Consider the following 19,468-nt stretch of genomic DNA (forward strand, 5'->3'; position numbering starts at 1 on the left):
GTATGCAGCAAAGCATTTGTGAAGCCACAACACGCACAACCTTGAGGCGGATGGGCTACAACAGCAGAAGACCCCACCGGGTACCACTCATCTCCACTACAAATAGGAAAAGGAGGCTACAATTTGCACGAGCTCACCAAAATTGGACTGTTGAAGACTGGAAAAATGTTGCCTGGTCTGATGAGTCTCGATTTCTGTTGAGACATTCAAATGGTTGAGTCCGAATTAGGCGTAAACAGAATGAGAACATGTATACATCATGCCTTGTTACCACTGTGCAGGCTGGTGGTGGTGGTGTAATGGTGTGGGGGATGTTTTCTGGGAACACTTTAGGCCCCTTAGTGCCAATTGGCCATCGTTTAAATGCCACCGGCTACCTGAGCATTGTTTCTGACCATGTCCATCCCTTCATTACCACCATGTACCCATCCTCTGATGGCTACTTCCAGCAGGATAATGCACCATGTCACAAAGCTTGAATCATTTCAAATTGGTTTCTTAAACATGACAATGAGTTCACTGTACTAAAATGGCCCCCACAGTCACCAGATCTCAACCCAATAGAGCATCTTTGGGATGTGGTGGAACGGGAGCTTCGTGCCCTGGATGTGCATCCCTCAAATCTCCATCAACTGCAAGATGCTATCCTATCAATATGGGCCAACATTTCTAAAGAATGCTATCAGCACCTTGTTGAATCAATGCCACGTAGAATTAAGGCAGTTCTGAAGGCAAAAGGGGGTCCAACACCGTATTAGTATGGTGTTCCTAATAATTCTTTAGGTGAATGTATATGTAGAGGGAAGTGTATTAAATATTCCCTAGATTCAATTCCCTATGAACTCTTATCAACAGTTCATCCCCCATGTTTAGAGAAAAACTTGAGCTAATAGCCTGTAGGATAACAGCTGATCAATATCTAGTCCTCTTTTGTTCAGGCCCTAAACAGTAGGATGGTCTCGTTTGCTGGTAACCTCAGGAGATTGCAGACTCTCTGGCACCGTTTGTCAGGGGGATTTCTAACCAGATACATCATAAACCTATTTCCTCACCTCTGCCCCATGGCTAAACTTCATTCCCCTACTTCCAGCATTTTGGGACTAGGGGGGAGGACTCTTGGAATTTTAGGAAGGAACACTATGATGTCACATGCCTGAGGAGGGGGGGAGTGAGCTGTTTCTGAGGCTGATATATGAGCCCCAATCCAGGAACAGGTGGCTCTTGGAACTGGACTACAGCGAGAGACACATGGGAAAAGGTCCCTGAAGGAAGAGAGGCCCATATGCCCCCGGAGATGGCTGAGTATACCCTGGCATGGCATTGAATCTCTGCCCTTGCAGTACCAACCACATTTACCCCTTCCCTGCCCAGCAGCATCAACCTCTGTTGGTGTAACCCCTGACCTCCCTCCCCATTCCTGCATTTACCCCTACCTTGCCAACCCTGTTCGAGGGCTTACAATCTACATGATATGGGAGAAGGACAAAGTAGGTGCGGGTTAAGTTGGTTATGGCGGTATAGAGGCAGCAGGGTCACTGGTTGTAGGCTAGTAAGGCGCATGCAGCTAGTTTAGTGATTAGCGTAAGGCAAAGTATAGTGTATTATTATTAGTACTCCAGTACTTGATCATCGTTTAGCCGCTTGATGTCACACCATTTTTTGGGGGGATGGCTGGTATCTCATGCCGCATTCCATATTTGGCATATAACTCTGATTGAAGAGACAGTACTATCTCCATTCTTTTCGTGGTCCGGTCATATCCCCGAAGAAGAAATAGCTTTTTTTAATTTATAGTAAATGCTATTTTCTTCATCTTGACTTCTGCGTACACACTCTTTTCTGGTGGCGGAGTCAAATCACCTGCCTTGTTCTCGGTTCACAGATTGCCAAAAAAGTCTTTTTTTTGCTAACAGAATATGAAAGCTGTATATATTAAACTTGAATTTAACACTTGCAGATCTGGAAAATACTGTTTTTTGAAAAATAATTGTGTGTTTTTCAAACCCCAGAAAATGATGGTTGTATTTCTAACTTAAATTACACACTGACTAATACAGATGTTGTAGATTGCCCAAAAAGTATATTTTTTTTTAAACAGGTCGGGCAACAGAGACTGTTCTTAATACGATTTTATTCTTGTAATTTTATCCATGGAAGCGTGAGACAGGTGATATCTTGAAGTGGCACTCTGGATAAAGATCTACTGAATCGACGGCTCCAGGTTCATGCCCGCTCCACAACTAGAGCTCTTTGATTGAAGATATATATGAGGTCTCTTTCTATGCGCGTTATCAGTGGAATTTTTTGAGTATATCGCATTCACCCGATGCGACAGGTGTTTAGAGCATACTACACCATAGTGCGTTTTGTTACTGCATTTTAGGTCTCCATGCCACTGTTGAGAATTATTGATTGAATGTGGTCCGTTTAACTGAAGATTTTTACGAATATAAGAGAGAAAAAAAGAACACATAAAAGAATCTTCTCCTGCAGCGCAATCCTTCTTCTTATCATTATATTTAGCAGACTTTTTACCCACATTGTCCTAGGAATTGCAGCGCCTGAGGGGACTAATTTCCTAGACAGAGACTTTACTTTTTTATTGGAATTACCTAACACTATCTGGCTATCTATTTAGGTACCGTATTACACTAATACAGGCACAGCAGTAACTACAGATTTAGCTGAATATAAATTGTAGGCCTAGTATTTAGGCGCTGGGTGACAGGTATACGTTTACGGACAGAATTAGACTTGGAAATGCACAGTAGCGTGTGTGTGAAGTTATTGAGGATGACCCTATCCGCACCTTCAATCTAATATACCCTTTTATGGATAGATTTAAAGAAGGCCTGATACAGCAGAAACCACTGATTTAATGCTCGGGTTCTCTGATTGACTTCCATTGTGCTCGGGTGTTCTGCCGAGTACCTGAGCCTCCCAAAGTGTTCTACCAAATTAATATATTATAGGCATTAAAATAAACAAATAAATGAATAACAAAGGGTATTAAAAAAATAAAAATGGAACTGAGTATATATATATACAGTATATGTATTAAAAAAATTAAAATAAAACATGATTAAAAAGAATAAAATGATACTAATAATAAATAATTTTACAAAGTAATTTTATAGGTGATAAAAAAAAAATATATACATATATAAATAAAGACACAGGTTGGATCTATATATAAATTTATTACATATGAATTTCTATCTAGATATATGTATGATGCACATTGGGAGTATGAGAGTGGTATATTTGGGTGATTTCCAGTGGAAAGTAGTACTCCATGTTAAGTTCCTGCTTGTGTCAAGTTACTAGTTTAAGGGTAGTGTCATCGCCTCCTGATCAGTGGGCCTGGAGCCCACATCACCTTATCGACCGGGGAAGAGGTATAAAAAAACACAAAAAAACAAAAAACAAACACTATTTGGGCTTCCAAGAATGATATGACGTTCTTAGTTCATATTTCCGGGGGGAGGCGCGGTAGTAGTAATCCCTCTACATTCACTCTATTCCTTGGGGTTTGTTGGACACATTCAGGTTTTCTTATTATGTTTGCACGGGTCAACCACTGAATGGTCCTCCTGTTAGTTCTTCACAGGTCAGCATGGTGGTCCTCCAAGCATCTTTCTACATGACTCGTTTCACTGTACGGTTTGGTCTGGATGTCCGAACTCTCTAAGTCACTGAGTTCAGGTCGTTTCTGGCTGCATGGGTTCGGATCCCACTCTGGGCAGCGGTGATAGAGATGCATCAGTTTCTTTGGGTTGGTTGACAGAAGGGAAGCTTAGCACCCCCCCTTGACAAGGATGGACTAGGCTGCACAGCCCTCACAACACATGTATGCCACCTACCTTGTGGTATCTCTACCAAAATTTCATAGGCAATTCGGGTATAGTTTGGGGTGTATTAATTTTTTTCGGCCCTGCCATCCCCTTTCGGCCTTCTGTTCTGGCTGATTGATAATTTCTCCAGGCTGTTTGCCTTTTCATTGTATATGCGTGGCGTAGTCTGCAGCTGTAGGTCTGTGATTTAGCAGCTTGCATTCCTGCAGTGTTCTTGGGTTGGGAATCCCTCACCCAATATGAATACATAAATGAATGACTGTAAATAATGATTAATAGAAAAATAATAATAATAATTATTATTTTGGTTGTTATTTCAGTCGGGGTAAGGAATGTTAGTACTCTTGAGTTGGGGGTCCGTCATTCATGATGATTTGGTAAAATATTGGGCGGGTACCTCCCCTCCGCCTGGGTTGGTCTGGTAGGTAAGGTTCGTTGATATTCGTTTTAACTTCACATAGGGTGGGCTCTAATTTTACATTAGGATGGTTTCCTTTTTGATTTTGTGGTGTTCCTTTATGTATATAACAAAAAAATAAAAAAATCTATATGTCCATATATCTGTATATATTAATAATAATGGTATATGTATATAACAGTGTTTTATGAACGATATCTATTTTAGACCTAATTTTATGATCCTCTTTGTGGGTTGAGTTTTGGGCTAATTGTTTTTTCTTTCAGGTCCTGGGCTTTCGGTGTGTTGATGGTGACCTTTCATATATCTCCAGTGCAGCGAGGATCGCATGCCCGGGGGGCACTCCTTGTTTTCGAGAGGTGAAGTCTTTGGACAGGGATCCAGGAATTCAGGTGGTCACAACTTCTTCCGGAAGTGGTTGATATAGCTTTGCACCCGGGGTGCAATTATGCTGCTGCCCCTTGGTTATCCTGGAGCTCAGGACCTTATGTGTCCTGACATTCTAGCTGGGGGGGGTTGGTGTCATTTCCTGAGTTGGTTGTTTCGGTCATATGGGGGAAGGGTTAGTTATACTATACAATGGTTTAGTACAATGGGTGGTAGTCCGGTGCCGTTATCGGGAAGATGCAGCTATATAGTGTATTGGTTACAGTTTTCTGAATCAACAACCCCTCTCTAATTGGTTATAACCTGTATTATTATTACCTTCCGGAAGTACATACAGGCCCCGCTGGAAGTCTTTTTGTGGACTTTTCATCTCCACCTCGGCAGGCAGAGAGTTCCTTAGTTAGCTCACTGTTCTTGCAGTTAAAGGGGTTGTTCGGGTTCAGAGCTGAACCCGGACATACCCTTATTTTCACCCCGGCAGCCCTACTGAGCCTCGCATCGGAGCATCTCATGCTCCGATGCGCTCCCGTGCCCTGCGCTAGATCGCGCAGGGCACAGGCTCTTGTGTTTTCAATAACACACTGCCGGGCGGTAACTTCCAGTGTGTTCAGTGACGTCACCGGCTCTGAGGGGCGGGCTTTAGCTCTGCCCTAGTCGTTTTACTGGCTAGGGCAGAGCCAAATCCCGCCCATCAGTGCCGATGACGTCACCGGGCTGCCTGTCAGCCCCATAGAGAGCCCCGGTACGTCACCGGAACTCAGAAAAATGCCTTTGCCCTGTGCAATTTAGCGCAGGGCAAAGGAGAGCATCGGAGCATGAACTGCTCCAATGCTCATGTCAGGGGGGCTGCCTGGGTGAAAATGGAGGTATGTCCAGGTTCAGCTCTGAACCTGGACAACCCCTTTAAGAATCCTCCTCTATGTTTGTTTATAAACCTTCTTTCCTCCAGATAAGAGGAGGTTTCATGGTTAGTCTTTATCTTGGGGATAAATAGATGGGGGAGTTGTTTTTGGATTGTTCTTTGATATTATTGGCATAGTTATTAGACCTCCCCTTAGTTAATTTTTCTGAAGTGAATAACCCTAATTTTGATACTCTTTCAGGGTACTGTAGTTGCCCCATTCCAGTTTCTACTCTAGTTGCCCTCTTCTGAACCCTCTCCAGCCCTGCTATGTCTGCCTTGTTCACAAGGGCACAGAACTGTACACAGTCCTCCATGTGTGGGCTGATGTGTAAAGTAGTAGGATTATGTTGTCATCACGGGCATCTAGGCGTCTCGTTTGTCATGCGACCCATTATCTTATTGGCTTTGGTTTGTTAAGGGGAACCGTTGGCATCTTCCGCTTGGATGTTAGTTGGGGCAATTTCTTTTCGGATTGTTGTAAGGGTTTCAACAGACTCGGCTCTGCTGGGTGGTGGTCGGAGACCCGTTTGGAGAACGGGTCTCCTTCGTGGCGGCATTTGAGTTCAGCAGAGATATGGTGGTGGCATATGGCGTATTTGCCCGCTGGGAGTCCAGCGGTTGGCATACTGCTCTGCTGATTATGGTTTAACTTGCCCGCTGGGAGTCCGGCGTTTGGCATACCGCTCCGTTATTATGGTTTTTTAAGGTTTGCCGCTTTAATAAAGAAGCTGTGGCCGATCACCACCCAGCAATAAAAGTGACACAGTTGTCAGTGTTTTTGTTATGGGTCAAGGTTGGGTAAAGGGTCCAGAGGTGAGTAAATGGTGGTACCCCCTCCCTCTTCTTCCCTAGATACCAGCAATCTCTGATGTCAGTTGAAATAATGTTGAAGACTGAGTGAACCATTCAAGGAAAGCAGGATTACTGGTCAAAACACGACCACGACTTCTGCCAGCTCCAGAAACATTTTGCCACTGCCCGTTCCCTTGGATGGCCCTGGCACCTGTCTGTCGAACATACTGTACTGTAACAGTAACTGTAAGTGTAAAATAGCAGTTTTTCCGTTAGAGAATCAAGGCCTAATGGAATTACTTATCTATAAAATAAGGTGGGAAAACCAATAACTGTAACAATTAACCACTATTCACCCCAGTTACAGAATCAAAGTGTCATAGAAGTGCTAAGTGCTTGAAGAGTTAATCATTTGCAGATATTACTGACACTTGCTAGTTCATTGAATTGCATGAGCTTACGGCGTGTAAAATAGAAAAATGAAATCAAATTTTAAGAACCAAACATCTGCTTTCTGTTTGCAGTTCTGAGAGGTCCCTGATGGATATGACTTTCCTCATTGTGTATCCCTTTCTAGATAATACACAGGAGGACATTGTGCCTATTTCTCGGTACAGACCTGACCGGCGATAAGATATAAACCTCTCCCTGTCTCATCCCTTGATCTACTGCTGAATAATTCCCAGTGATGCAGGCCTGTGCAGACACCAGTGTGCCGGAGATACAATGAAAGCGATGAACATGCAGAAGATAATTTCCATCATTTTGTGTTATTTTCAGAAAACTTTCCTATTGCTGGTTTTGTGTGTGACCTTCTGTGATTCTGAGATACAGGACCCTGCAGCTCAATGTCATCTTGTAATGAAGGATTACACCTTTGAGTATGAATATTCTCAGGAAGGAGACATCATTATCGGAGGGATCTTCACTGTACATTCCTGGGTGACACGATGGCGCTGGGAAGGGAGCAGTGACTACAACTGGATGTGTTCAGGGTAAGTACAAATGTTAGTCCTGCAGAGCTGGCATTTACACAGAAAATGTGCAGAAAAATTACAGGGATCAGTGAGGCGATCACCTCTTATTGTATTCAGTCTATACAGGGATACATTTATTAAATTGGTTGTCCTGGTTCAGAGCTGAACCCGGACAATCCTCCATTTTCACCCAGGCAGCCCCACTGACTTGAGCATCGGAGCAGTTCATGCTCTGATGCTCTGCTTTGCCCTGCGCTAAATCATGCAGGACAAAGGTTTTCTGGTTCATTTCCAGTAACCAGAAAGATTATCAAAATTAGGGTCATTCAGTTTAAGACGACTAAGGTACTTTCACACTTGCGTTGAAGGATTCCGGCAGGCAGTTCCATCGCAGGAACTGCCTGCCGGATCCGGAAATCTGTATGCAAACATCCGTATGGATCCGTCTGACAAATGCATTGAAATACCGGATCCGTCTCTCCGATGTCATCTGGAAAAACGGATCCAGTATTATATATTTTTTACATTTTTAAAGGTCTGAGCATGCGCAGACCGAAAGGCCGGATCCGTCAATGCGACACTAATACATTACAATTGAAGAAAATGCTGGATCTGGCATTTCCGTAAGTGTTCTGGAATTTCGTCAGGAGAGAAAAATGCAGCATGCTACCGTTTTTTCTGACTGAACTGAAGACATCCTGATGCATCCTGAACGGATTGCTTTCTATTCAGAATGCGTTAGGATAAAACAGATCAGCCTCTAGGACGGAACTCAATACTGGAAAATGTAAACGCAAGTGGGAAAGTACCCTAAGAGGAGATCTAATAACTATGTATAAATATATCAGGGGTCAGTACAGAGATCTCTCCCATCATCTATTTATCCCCAGATCTTTGACTGTGATGAGGGGACAACCTCTAGAAGGAGAAGTCTAGAAGAAGGTTTTTACACAAACATACTAAGAGCAGTGAGACTATGGAGCTCTCTGCCTGAGGAGGTGGTGATGGTGAATTCACTAAAAGAGTCCAAGAGGGGCCTGGATGTATTTCTGGAGCGTAATAATATTACAAGTTATAGTTACTAAGATTTCTGGAGAAGGGTCATTGATCCTGGGAGATATTCTGATTGCCTGATTGGAGTAAAAAAAAAAAAAAAATCCCCAAAAAGGAGGAATATTGGTTTCTACCTCACATACTTTTTTGCCTTCCTCTGGTTGAACTTGCAGGACATGTTGAATTGGATGGACAGATATATTTATTTCAGCTTTACAAGCTACGGCGGTCATTTATTAAGACCGGCATTTTAGACACCGATCCTAATAACCCCTATATCTGGCAGTGGATCCGCCAAAGTTATGAAAAGGGGCAAGAATCTACATAACTATTATACAAACCGGATTCCCAAAAAGTTGGGACACTATACAAATCGTGAATAAAAACTGAATGCAATGATGTGGAGGTGCCAACTTCTAATATCTTATTCAGAATAGAACATAAATCACGGAACACAAGTTTAAACTGAGAAAATGGACCATTTTAAGGGAAAAATATGTTGAATCAGAATTTCATGGTGTCAACAAATCCCCAAAAAGTTGGGACAAGGCCATTTTCACCACTGTGTGGCATCTCCCCTTCTTTTTACAACACTCAACAGACGTCTGGGGACCGAGGAGACCAGTTTCTCAAGTTTAGAAATAGGAATGCTCTCCCATTCTTGTCTAATACAGGCCTCTAACTGTTCAATCGTCTTGGGCCTTCTTTGTTGCACCTTCCTCTGTATGATGCGCCAAATGTTCTCTATAGGTGAAAGATCTGGACTGCAGACTGGCCATTTCAGTACCCGGATCCTTCTCCTACGCAGCCATGATGTTGTGATTGATGCAGAATGTGGTCTGGCATTATCTTGTTGAAAAATGCAGGGTCTTCCCTGAAAGAGATGACATCTGGATGGGAGCATATGTTGTTCTAGAACCTGTATATATTTTTCTACATTGATGGTGCCTTTCCAGACATGCAAGCTGCCCATGCCACACGCACTCATGCCACCCCATACCATCAGAGATGCAGGCTTCTGAACTGAGCGTTGATAACAACTTGGGTTGTCCTTGTCCTCTTTGGTCCGGATGACATGGCGTCCCAGATTTCCAAAAAGAACTTCGAATCGTGACTCGTCTGACCACAGAACAGTCTTCCATTTTGCCACACTCCATTGTAAATGATCCCTGGCCCAGTGAAAATGCCTGAGCTTGTGAATCGTGCTTAGAAATGGCTTGTTCTTTGCACTGTAGAGTTTCAGCTGGCAATGGCGGATGGCACGGTGGATTGTGTTCACTGACAATGGTTTCTGGAAGTATTCCTGAGCCCATTCTGTGATTTCCTTTACAGTAGCATTCCTGTTTGTGGTGCAGTGTCGTTTAAGGGCCCAGAGATCACGGGCATCCAGTATGGTTTTACGGCCTTGACCCTTACACACAGAGATTGTTCCAGATTCTCTGAATCTTCGGATGATGTTATGCACAGTTGATGATGATAGATGCAAAGTCTTTGCAATTTTTCGCTGGGTAACACCTTTCTGATATTGCTCCACTATCTTTCTGCGCAACATTGTGGGAATTTGTGATCCTCTACCCATCTTGGCTTCTGAGAGACACTGCCACTCCGAGAAGCTCTTTTTATACCCAATCATGTTGCCAATTGACCTAATTAGTGTTAATTGGTCTTCCAGCTCTTCGTTATGCTCAAATTTACTTTTTCCAGCCTCTTATTGTTACTTGTCCCAACTTTTTGGGGATTTGTTGACACCGTGAAAATTTGAATCAACGTATTTTTCCTTTAAAATGATACATTTACTCGGATTAAACGTTTGATCTGTCATCTACGTTCTATTACAAATAAAATATTGACATTTGCCATCTCCACATCATTGCATTCAGTTTTTATTCACAATTTGTTTAGTGTCCCAACTTTTTTGGAATCCGGTTTGTACATGCAGCACCAGTCTAAATATAAGGCAGCTTCCTTGCTGTCTTACATTTAGACCATTTTGTACAACTAAAACAATATAAAAAAATAAATGAGACAGGCCTGGCGTCCCGTCCCCTCTCCTGCCCGTGCCACGCCCAGCAGGCGTATTGCTTTCAACATGGTGTATTCCTTATTGTAACTTCCAAATCAAAGGTTTCCACGACGCGTTTCGGTCCGTCCAGCCTTTCTCAACTGATAACAGAAACTTAGATAAAAATATATTGTATGAAGCTGCACCAAAATGTGGTGCTCACAGTTAAAAAGTATCACCGATTCTACATAAAAATTACATATAAAAATGACATACGTACCTGTGGGCCCAGGCTGGTTGATTACTAGGCTATTTATAGGCACCTGTGGGCCCAGGCTAACGCTGATTCAGCTGATTTCACTACCTCTGAGTTAGCTCAGCAGCATGGTGTGGAGGTTCCTTACGGCTGGGCGACAGCAGAATGTCTAAGGTAGGATCAGAGTTGTTTGCACGGGACCCCCGCCCCAATGTAGTGCTCTGGGATGAAGCAGAGTTTGGGCGCTAATGGTCGAACGATGGTTGTTTGTATTGTTTATCCGGCTATTTCAGAGGTCTGGTGTGGCCATTGCATACAGTTATTGGGGTAGCATGTGCTTAGAGTGGGCATGGTTGTATGTTTTCTGATACCGGGTTTACATGCGGGGCGCGTGTCTGCAGTTGACCATCGATATAAAAAAATATATAATAAAAACACTCCTGCAGCATCATGTGGAGGTTCGTTCGCGCCTGGGCAATGGCAGAAGGTGCCAGGTGAGTGCTGGCATTCACGGTAGGATTGGACTTGGTTACACGGTCCGTGGGGGTTGGGTGCTAATGGTCGAATGATTGTGGTTAATATTGTTATCTTCAAAGCTACATCCGTGTGTCTGCATTTACATTTTGTCCTATACACCATTCACTACTAGAGCTGCATTTATGCGTCCGCTGTTGCATTACATTTAAACTCTGCTCACTTTCAGATTGCATTCATACGGCTGCTTTATACCATGCTTTTCATGCTCATACTCAGAGCTGTTCCCATACCATGTTTTTTGGCACCACTCACATCCAGAGCTGCATTCACCCACTTGTTTTTACATTATGTGTTATACTCTGCTTCCACTTAAAGCTGCATTTCTTTTCATTGCTACATTATGGTTACTCAGTATTCTTACTAGGGCAATCAGCACACCGCTCTGATACTGCTCTTCCGATAAACATAGCTGCTTTCTTTTAAGGCTAACGTTTCTTTTCTCGGTGGTTTGTTACATTCCATAGGCCTACCTTTTCTGTTCACTTCGAAAAGAAAAAAAAAAGAGATTTTTTTCTTTTTTTTGTGGTGTTCTTTAGTCCTGGTTTGCATTCACTCAGACTAGTCTCCTTTTACTTCTGGTTTGCATTCACTCAAAATTGTCTCCTAGCCCAGTTAACAAAATAGCTCCCTAGCGGTCAGTGGGCCAATAGGAGTAAGTTCCTACTATGTTTTTACAGTTGTTCATTCGTTTGTCACAACAAGGGTCTTCTCTTACCCTGGGTTCACACCTGAGCGTTTTACAGCGCGTTCAAACGCGCTGTAAAACGCTTAAGACATGAAAACCAATGCTTCCCTATGGGAAGGGTTCACACCTGGGCGTTTTACAGCGCGTACGAACGCGCTGTAAAACGCCCGATGCTCAAACAAGTACTTGAGCTTCTTTGGGGCGTTTTGACGCGCGTTTGTGGCCATAGGACACTGCAGTCAATGACACAAACGCGCGTCAAACGCGCGTTTACTATTACAAAAAACGCGCATAAAAACGCGCGACAAAAACGCGCGTAAAACGCGCGTTTGAGGAACGCTCAGGTGTGAACCCAGGGTAAGTGAACTGCAATGCCTCTGGCTCTTGTTTTTCTCCCATCTGTATCAATTTCACAGTTCGCGGTTGGTTTAATGTTCGTTTATGCACGTGGTTTGGATCACTAATGTCTATGCATTTTCCATTAGGTCTTGCTCACGTTTTAATTACTTATCATCACTGTAAGGTCATCCACTTCAGTCTCTTGGCTTCGGTGGGGCCTCATGGCTTCGGGGCCCGATGACCGTTCTTCATGTTGTTCGTTAGGTGTACAATATGGTTGTAGGCTGGTTAGCGTCCTAGGTGTATTGTCGGAGAGGGTCATGGCTATGATAGTCCCCAAGTAATACTGGTACGGCATAAGTGGTTTATATTTAAATATAAAAAAAAATCCGCCATTAGAGTCTTGCACGCAAGGGCTCCGCCATTAGAGTCTTGCACGCAAGGGCTCCGCCATTAGAGTCTTGCACGCAAGGGCTCCGCCATTAGAGTCTTGCACGCAAGGGCTCCGCCATTAGAGTCTTGCACGCAAGGGCTCCGCCATTAGTCTCTGTGTGGTCCCACCACAACTAGGTTCCATGTCTTTTTCTGCCTTCAGACCCGCTCGCATGGCTCGGTCATCTGTGGCTTGCAATACAATTTTTCTTGCGGTGGCTCGCACATGTGGCTTGTGCCATTAGAGCCTCACTCACATTATTGTTTTTCTCTGGCTTATTTTCTAGGTTGTTGGGTCTAAAAGAAAAATCATTGTTTTCTTTATAAGCAGTCATCCCAATCCTGCCTTTGCAGACATCACCTTCTCCCAGGCATGCTTAATTCATCTACAAACTCGGGCTGAGGGTGTTGGTGTCCGGCCTAAGTCCTGGGTATAGGTCTGTCTTCTAGTAGGAGGTACAGTGATAAGGCGCAATTTACGAAGTCTGTCACATCTACAGACACAACAAATCCTATCACTACTACAGGCGCAGCATACATAGTTTATCACGACCTAAAGCTTATTTCCTGTCACAACTGCAGGTATGGTGTGTACGTTCTGTCCTTATTGCAGGCAACATTAGCTCGTTAGTCGAAATAGCCATGTATTCCTGTTTATGGTTCCCCAGGCCTGGTGAGTTTACACATTTCACTTAATCTACTACTAGAATACGCCATGTTCTAACTTTTGGGTCCTTTATATATAAAAAAATAAAATAAAAAGTGTGGCCTGGGGAATAAGTAGAGGTAAAGTACTTTGCCACCAGGAAAAGTTGGTGTCCGATCACGGCCCTTGGCGAATGGTTGGAGTTCATTTAGGCCCTTCCAACAGATTCACCATTGTTTGTTTCAGTCTGCAGCTCTCTGGATTCAGACCTTCTCGTAATATGTTCATATGTTAATCAACATAGGAGTAAATCGTTTCTGGTTACCGGCCACTCTTTCAATCGCATCAGCATTAGTCATCTCCAAGAACGATGTGTCGGTGCACATGACAAAGAGGTAAGGTAGATGGAAGTCACTGTGATATATACAGTATATTCCGCACCTTCATAGTGAAAGGTCTTTTGCGTTCAAAAGTGGGTGTCGTAACGGTATGTATATATTTACTCTAAACTAAGGGCTGCTCTTTTTGGCCCCTTTAGGCTGCCCTACCACAGCAGTTATGGCATAACTCCACTGCTTGTTGTAGATAGGGTTAGATAGGTTAGGTTCACCTTTCTGATAGCCGATGACCTATGTAAAAAACCTCCAATGGTCAGGAGAAAAGGTATTAAAAAACCATGCAGTGTACAGCTGGAAGCAAAATGTAAAAAAATCTAATGTCCTATGTTGAATACATAAAATCGAATGTCCTATATAAAAATTATTTAAAATATATATGAAAAGGCAATTCGAAGATATGTGCAATTCAGAGAGGTAATAGAAATCCAGTAGTGGTCAGGAACAACGGTCCCTCCAAACCATACAACGTGTTACTAGGTGCATAAAATTGTATGTGCTATAGTCGGATCCCTCCAAAGGTACATAAGAACAGTCTTCAAAGTTTGAGAGTGAACCAATGTTCGTATATGGCCATATATACAAATATACTTCGTATATTTGTACCTTGTGTATTCCCAGAATACACAAGCGGCGTCCCGCTTCCCAGAATACACAAGCGGCGTCCCGCTTCCCAGAATACACAAGCGGCGTCCCGCTTCACAGAAACTTGGTAGATGAGGCTCTAATTGCTGGTCTTATTCTCATATAGTTTCGAGTACAGTCTCTACCAGAACATCATGCGATCTCTGTTATTTTGTGAGAAGTATTGCACCTTGGTGCGATTGTTAAAACTCACGCTTTGGCGTCCTCACCGCTTCTCTCTCCCACGCTGGCTAGCACCGCACTCTGACCTCTGTCTGTGTTCCGGTGCCGGTTCACAATATGACCGATGTTCTTATGTACCTTTGGAGGGATCTGAATATAGCACATACGATTTTATGCACCTAGTAACACATTGTATGGATTGGAGGGACCGTTGTTCCTGACCACTACTGGATTGCTATTACCTCTCTGAATTGCACATATCTTCAAATTGCCTTTTCATATATATTTTAAAGAATATTTACATAGGACATTAGATTTTTTAGACTTTTGCTTTCAGCTGTACACTGCATGGATTTTTAAGACCTTTTCTCCTGACCATTGGAGGTTTATTACATAGGACTGCTGCTATCTTTATATATCATTTTTATTGTTTTTTAACTGTGTTATTATCATTTATTTTATTTTACTTGTATAAATAAATTGCTTTGAATTGACCCCATTGTCAGTTAGTGCCCAGTTGTCGTTTTTATATAACTGACACATTATTTAAATATCTATATACATCACTTCCTGTTTGTATAATACATTTGTGATGTCATGAACATGTGATCCAATCCCCTTATCTATAAAATGTTACTATGTGTCAGTTTATGTTATCAGTTGATAAAGGCTGGACGGGCCGAAACGTGTCCGGGAAACCCATGATTTGGAAGTTACAATAAAGAATACACCATGTAGAAAGCAATACGCCTGCTGGGATTACTTTTACACATTTTTAGACCTGGCGTGAGAGGGGGAAAAGTATCAGTTTGCGGTGTAACTAACCATAGTCCCACAATCGTGGCCAGAAATATGCCTAATTTAGGCGGATTTCTATTTAATAAATGACTCCCTATGTTACTAATTTACTATGCTAATATATAAAATAGTAATTAGTGTGTCTTACAATACACAGGGTAGCGGACGATTGTATCTTTGACTGATATCCTTAAATACTGGACCAAAGTCTAGTAAGGTAGTGAACGGTATTTCCCTGAATGATAATGAGAAATAGTAGGCGGAAAGCAATGTCGGTGCATCTGAAGGCACTTCAAATGTAAAGTTTTTTTTTTATTTGGATTATATGGTCCGAAATCCGTGTCAGTGCCTTTCCAGAAAGTTCAAATAAATTTTTAAGTTTGGGAAAATAGCTAGAGATGAGCGAATCGAAGCTGACTAAGTGGAATTTGATCCAAATTTCAGGAAAAATTTGATTCAATACAAATGCGAATTTCCTCGCGCTTCGTGGTAACAAATCAAATTTTTCCGAAAATGGCGGCTGCACGTGTGAGGACATGGAGAAGGAAAGTCTGGGAAGGCGGGATTACCCAGGCTGACATGCATGCAACCAATCAGCAGCCAGCCCTGTGATGTCACAGCCCTATAAATACGACGGCCATCTTAGATTCTGACATTTTCTAGTATTCTGAGTGCAGGGACAGATGTGAGAAGGCGTTAGGGAGAGCAATTGGAAAAACCTCATTGTCAAAAGAAAAACTCACAAAACGATTTATATGTGCAGAGATAGGATAGGGAGGAATCACTTCACAGCATCTTAGTGCAGGGAGAGACGTCAGCAGGCGATAGTGACAGTGCTAGAAAAGAGATTGACAAGTGCAGGAGTAGATTATTTGGGGATCCAAATAGCCATTATACAGCTCTGTCATTCCAGCAATTTGTTATTGTTATTGGGGTGCAAGTGTTATGTTGAAAAGCCTTTAGTGGCCTATTTTAGTAAAAAAAGAAAAATATACACGCACTTCCCTGTTGCAATTATTTGTGGTGATAGCGTTTATTGGCCTATTTCTGTGCAAAAAGAGAAATATATACGCAGTTTACCTCTGCAGGTATATGTGGTAATTAGTGATGGACGAACATTGGCCAGGACGGTTCACGAACGCGATCACACTAACGCGATCAAATGTTAGAGAACTGCAAGGTCGCGGTGGGCCCCATTAACTTTAATGGCAGGTGAACCTGAAAAACCTTCAGCTCATCTTTGCAACCACCAAATACTTAGTAGAAGTGCACAAATAGTCCCACAACATGGACAGTGACATGCTAGAGGGGGATCAATGACAAAAATTCCCACAAAAATATGAATCTTAATCAGGGGACATTTTTATGCGTCTAAAAGGGAAATTCTCTGAAATGTGTCCTGTTGGAGCCTAGAATTTTTTTTATTCAGGTCACAGGAGTACGGGCCTTAAAAATTATGCATTCAGCGTACAGAAAAGAACAAGTTAGTATGTGGCTGGAGGTGGATTACCCGGTCATTGGATATAAATTTTACAGCAGGCCAGTGGACTACAGGCCCCAAAAATTATGCATTTAGCATACAGAAAAGAACAAGTAAGTATGTGGCTGGAGGTAGATTACCCTGTCATTGGATATCAATTTTACTGAAGGCCAGTACAAATACAGGTCAAATACATATGTTTAACAGAACTAAAAATATAAAATTGGATTAAAAACTTGGGTAACAAAAAACTCCTCTTGAATAAAAACCCTAATGATAATAGTTGAAACACTTGGTCATCACAGGTGTTGAATTCCTCCGAGGCCCAAAACATTAGGCATTCAACGGACAGAAAAGGTCTTTTTATGCCGCTGTATTTAACTAAGACAGGGACCATTATTTGTTCTGTGTGGTGGTGGATATTTGGTGGTTGTCATGAGGAAATTCAATTAAATTGTGCCAGCTCTGGCCACAGGTCAAGCCTGCACACCCAGGAGTCCAGAGGTTTCTCGCTTCTCAGAGCGTCCATGTCGGCCGTTACCCGATGTAGTTGGACACCTGTCGGTCTAGACATTCCCTCAGACTAGAGGCGGCTGTCGATGGGTTGGCTGCAAGAATAATCTCATATCCGAAGTGACCAATACATCTTCAAACCGCCCTCTTCTTGCATGCGCTGTTGGATTGGTACTGTTTCTCTGTGAGTGGAAATACCTCTGCAAGTGCCCACAAAAGCAGAATGCAGCATTTCTCGAAGCAAGGCCTGGAAGTGCTGCATTCTGACAGCCCTCTGTGATGCTCGTAACATGTCCACCATTTAGTGTTTGTACCGGGTATCTAAGTACGTTGCCACCCAGTACTGGTCCTTGCCCTTTATGCTTTTCATACGGGGGTCCCTCTTCAAACACTGGAGCATGAAGGCACCCATTTGCACTAAACTGGAAGCAGTGGAGTGGCCTGGTTCCTGCTCATCGTCCAGGAGAATGTCATCCTCGGTCTCGTCCCCCCATCCATGGACAACGCCAGGGATCCCAGAAAAGTTTAAAGCATGCTCTTCTTGCTCCTCCTCCACCGTGGCACCATCCTCCTTTGACTCCTCTTCAGACTCCGGTTGACTTGACTCAGATGGAGTAGTCCCCCCTGGGAATTCATCCAACATTTCGACTTCCTCATCTTCCTGCTCCTGCTCCTCGACAGCTTGATCAATGACACAATGCAATGCACGCTCCAAAAAGAAGGCGTAAGGTACAATGTCACTGATGGCGCCCTGGCTGTGAGCAATAGGGGAGGCTGCTAAAAAAAATGGTGTTAGCACCAGGCTAAACACTTAAATTGTCAAAGGAAAAATACATGTAAGATTTGGTCTATAGTGTTGTTGACCTTCTTAGTTCACAGTTAGGCCTCATGCACACGATCGTTGTATGCATTCGTGGCCGTTGTGCCGTTTTCCGTGATTTTCAGCGGATCCATTGACTTTCAATGGGTCAGTTGAAAACTCGGAAAATGCACCGTTTGTCATCCGCCTCCGTGATCTGTGTATCCTGTCCGTCAAAAAAATGTGACCTGTGATGGGGACGCTTCTAGTTAGAATATACTACGAACTGTGCACATGACTGCCCCCTGCTGCCTGGCTTACAGGGGGCTGTGATCCATATAATTAACCCCTCACGTGCCGCACCTGAAGGGGGTTAATTGTGCGTATCATAGCCCCCTGTAAGAGATCCGGGGCTGCCAGGCAGCAGGGGGCAGACCCCCCCTCCCTCCCCAGTTTCAATTTAATTGGTGGCCAGTGTGCCCCCCCCCCGGTCCCCCTCCCTCCCTCTATTGTATTTATATCATTGGTGGCACATTCTGCAGCCCCCCCCCCCCCCCGATCATTGGTGGCAGCTGAGTGTTCCGTTCGGAGTCCCAGTCAGCACGCATAATTCAGGGCTTCTCTTAAATATTCTTTAATAAACAGGGCTCAACGCGTTTCAGGGTGTACATAAAAGACTTGGTATACACTTTTTGTGAGGTAAGGTGACCAGAAAATGGCTATTTTGGCACTGTTATTTTATTAGTTTTTACGGCGTTCACCTGACGGGGTGGATAATGTGATATTTTTATAGCGCTGTAATACACTAACAACCTACTTTCCTGTGAGATCCAGGGGGCTGGATCTCACAGGCTTACAGGCAGGGCAGCCACGATGGCATCGGGCTGCCGTACCAGCCATCTAGTCCCCTTTATAGCAGCGCGGGGACCAGATGGCAGCTGCCTCCCTGCACGGACATTGCACGTGTCGCGGTCAGCGCTGACTGCGGCACATCTAGTGGTAATGCACAGGCATCAGTGTTTTCACCAATGCCGGCACTTACAGCAGGGTTATGGCTATTGGTCACTGCCAGACTTCTGCAGCTGATCGGGCGAGTGCAGGTCCTGCACATGCCCAATGAGCACGCCGTAGTACTACGGCACTGATATTTTAAACACAGTACCCAGAGCCATATATGTACGGTGCTGGTACTGTACGGGTTAAAATAATCATGCTTATTTTCAAGATAAAGTGCATGTTCTGTTGTTGACTGCAGATTGAAGCTTGCAGTATATGTCAACCAATCCATGCAGTCACCGATGTTTGTGTAGACGAGGACGTCGCAACTCAACAGATTCGCTGTGGCCATGATCTCTGCATCAGTTGCCCAGAATCCATCATGAGACATTCCAAAG

At 43.4% G+C, this 19,468-nt stretch overlaps 1 pseudogene; it reads left to right on the top strand.

Annotated features, from left to right (window-relative positions):
* Nucleotides 1–3,773: 3,773 nt before the first annotated feature.
* LOC122925314 lies at nt 3,774–3,890 on the top strand (annotated as a pseudogene).
* The last annotated feature ends 15,578 nt before the right edge of the window (nt 3,891–19,468 follow it).

Source organism: Bufo gargarizans, chromosome 1, assembly GCF_014858855.1.
Source record: "Bufo gargarizans isolate SCDJY-AF-19 chromosome 1, ASM1485885v1, whole genome shotgun sequence".
Classification (NCBI taxonomy): Eukaryota; Metazoa; Chordata; class Amphibia; order Anura; family Bufonidae; genus Bufo; species Bufo gargarizans.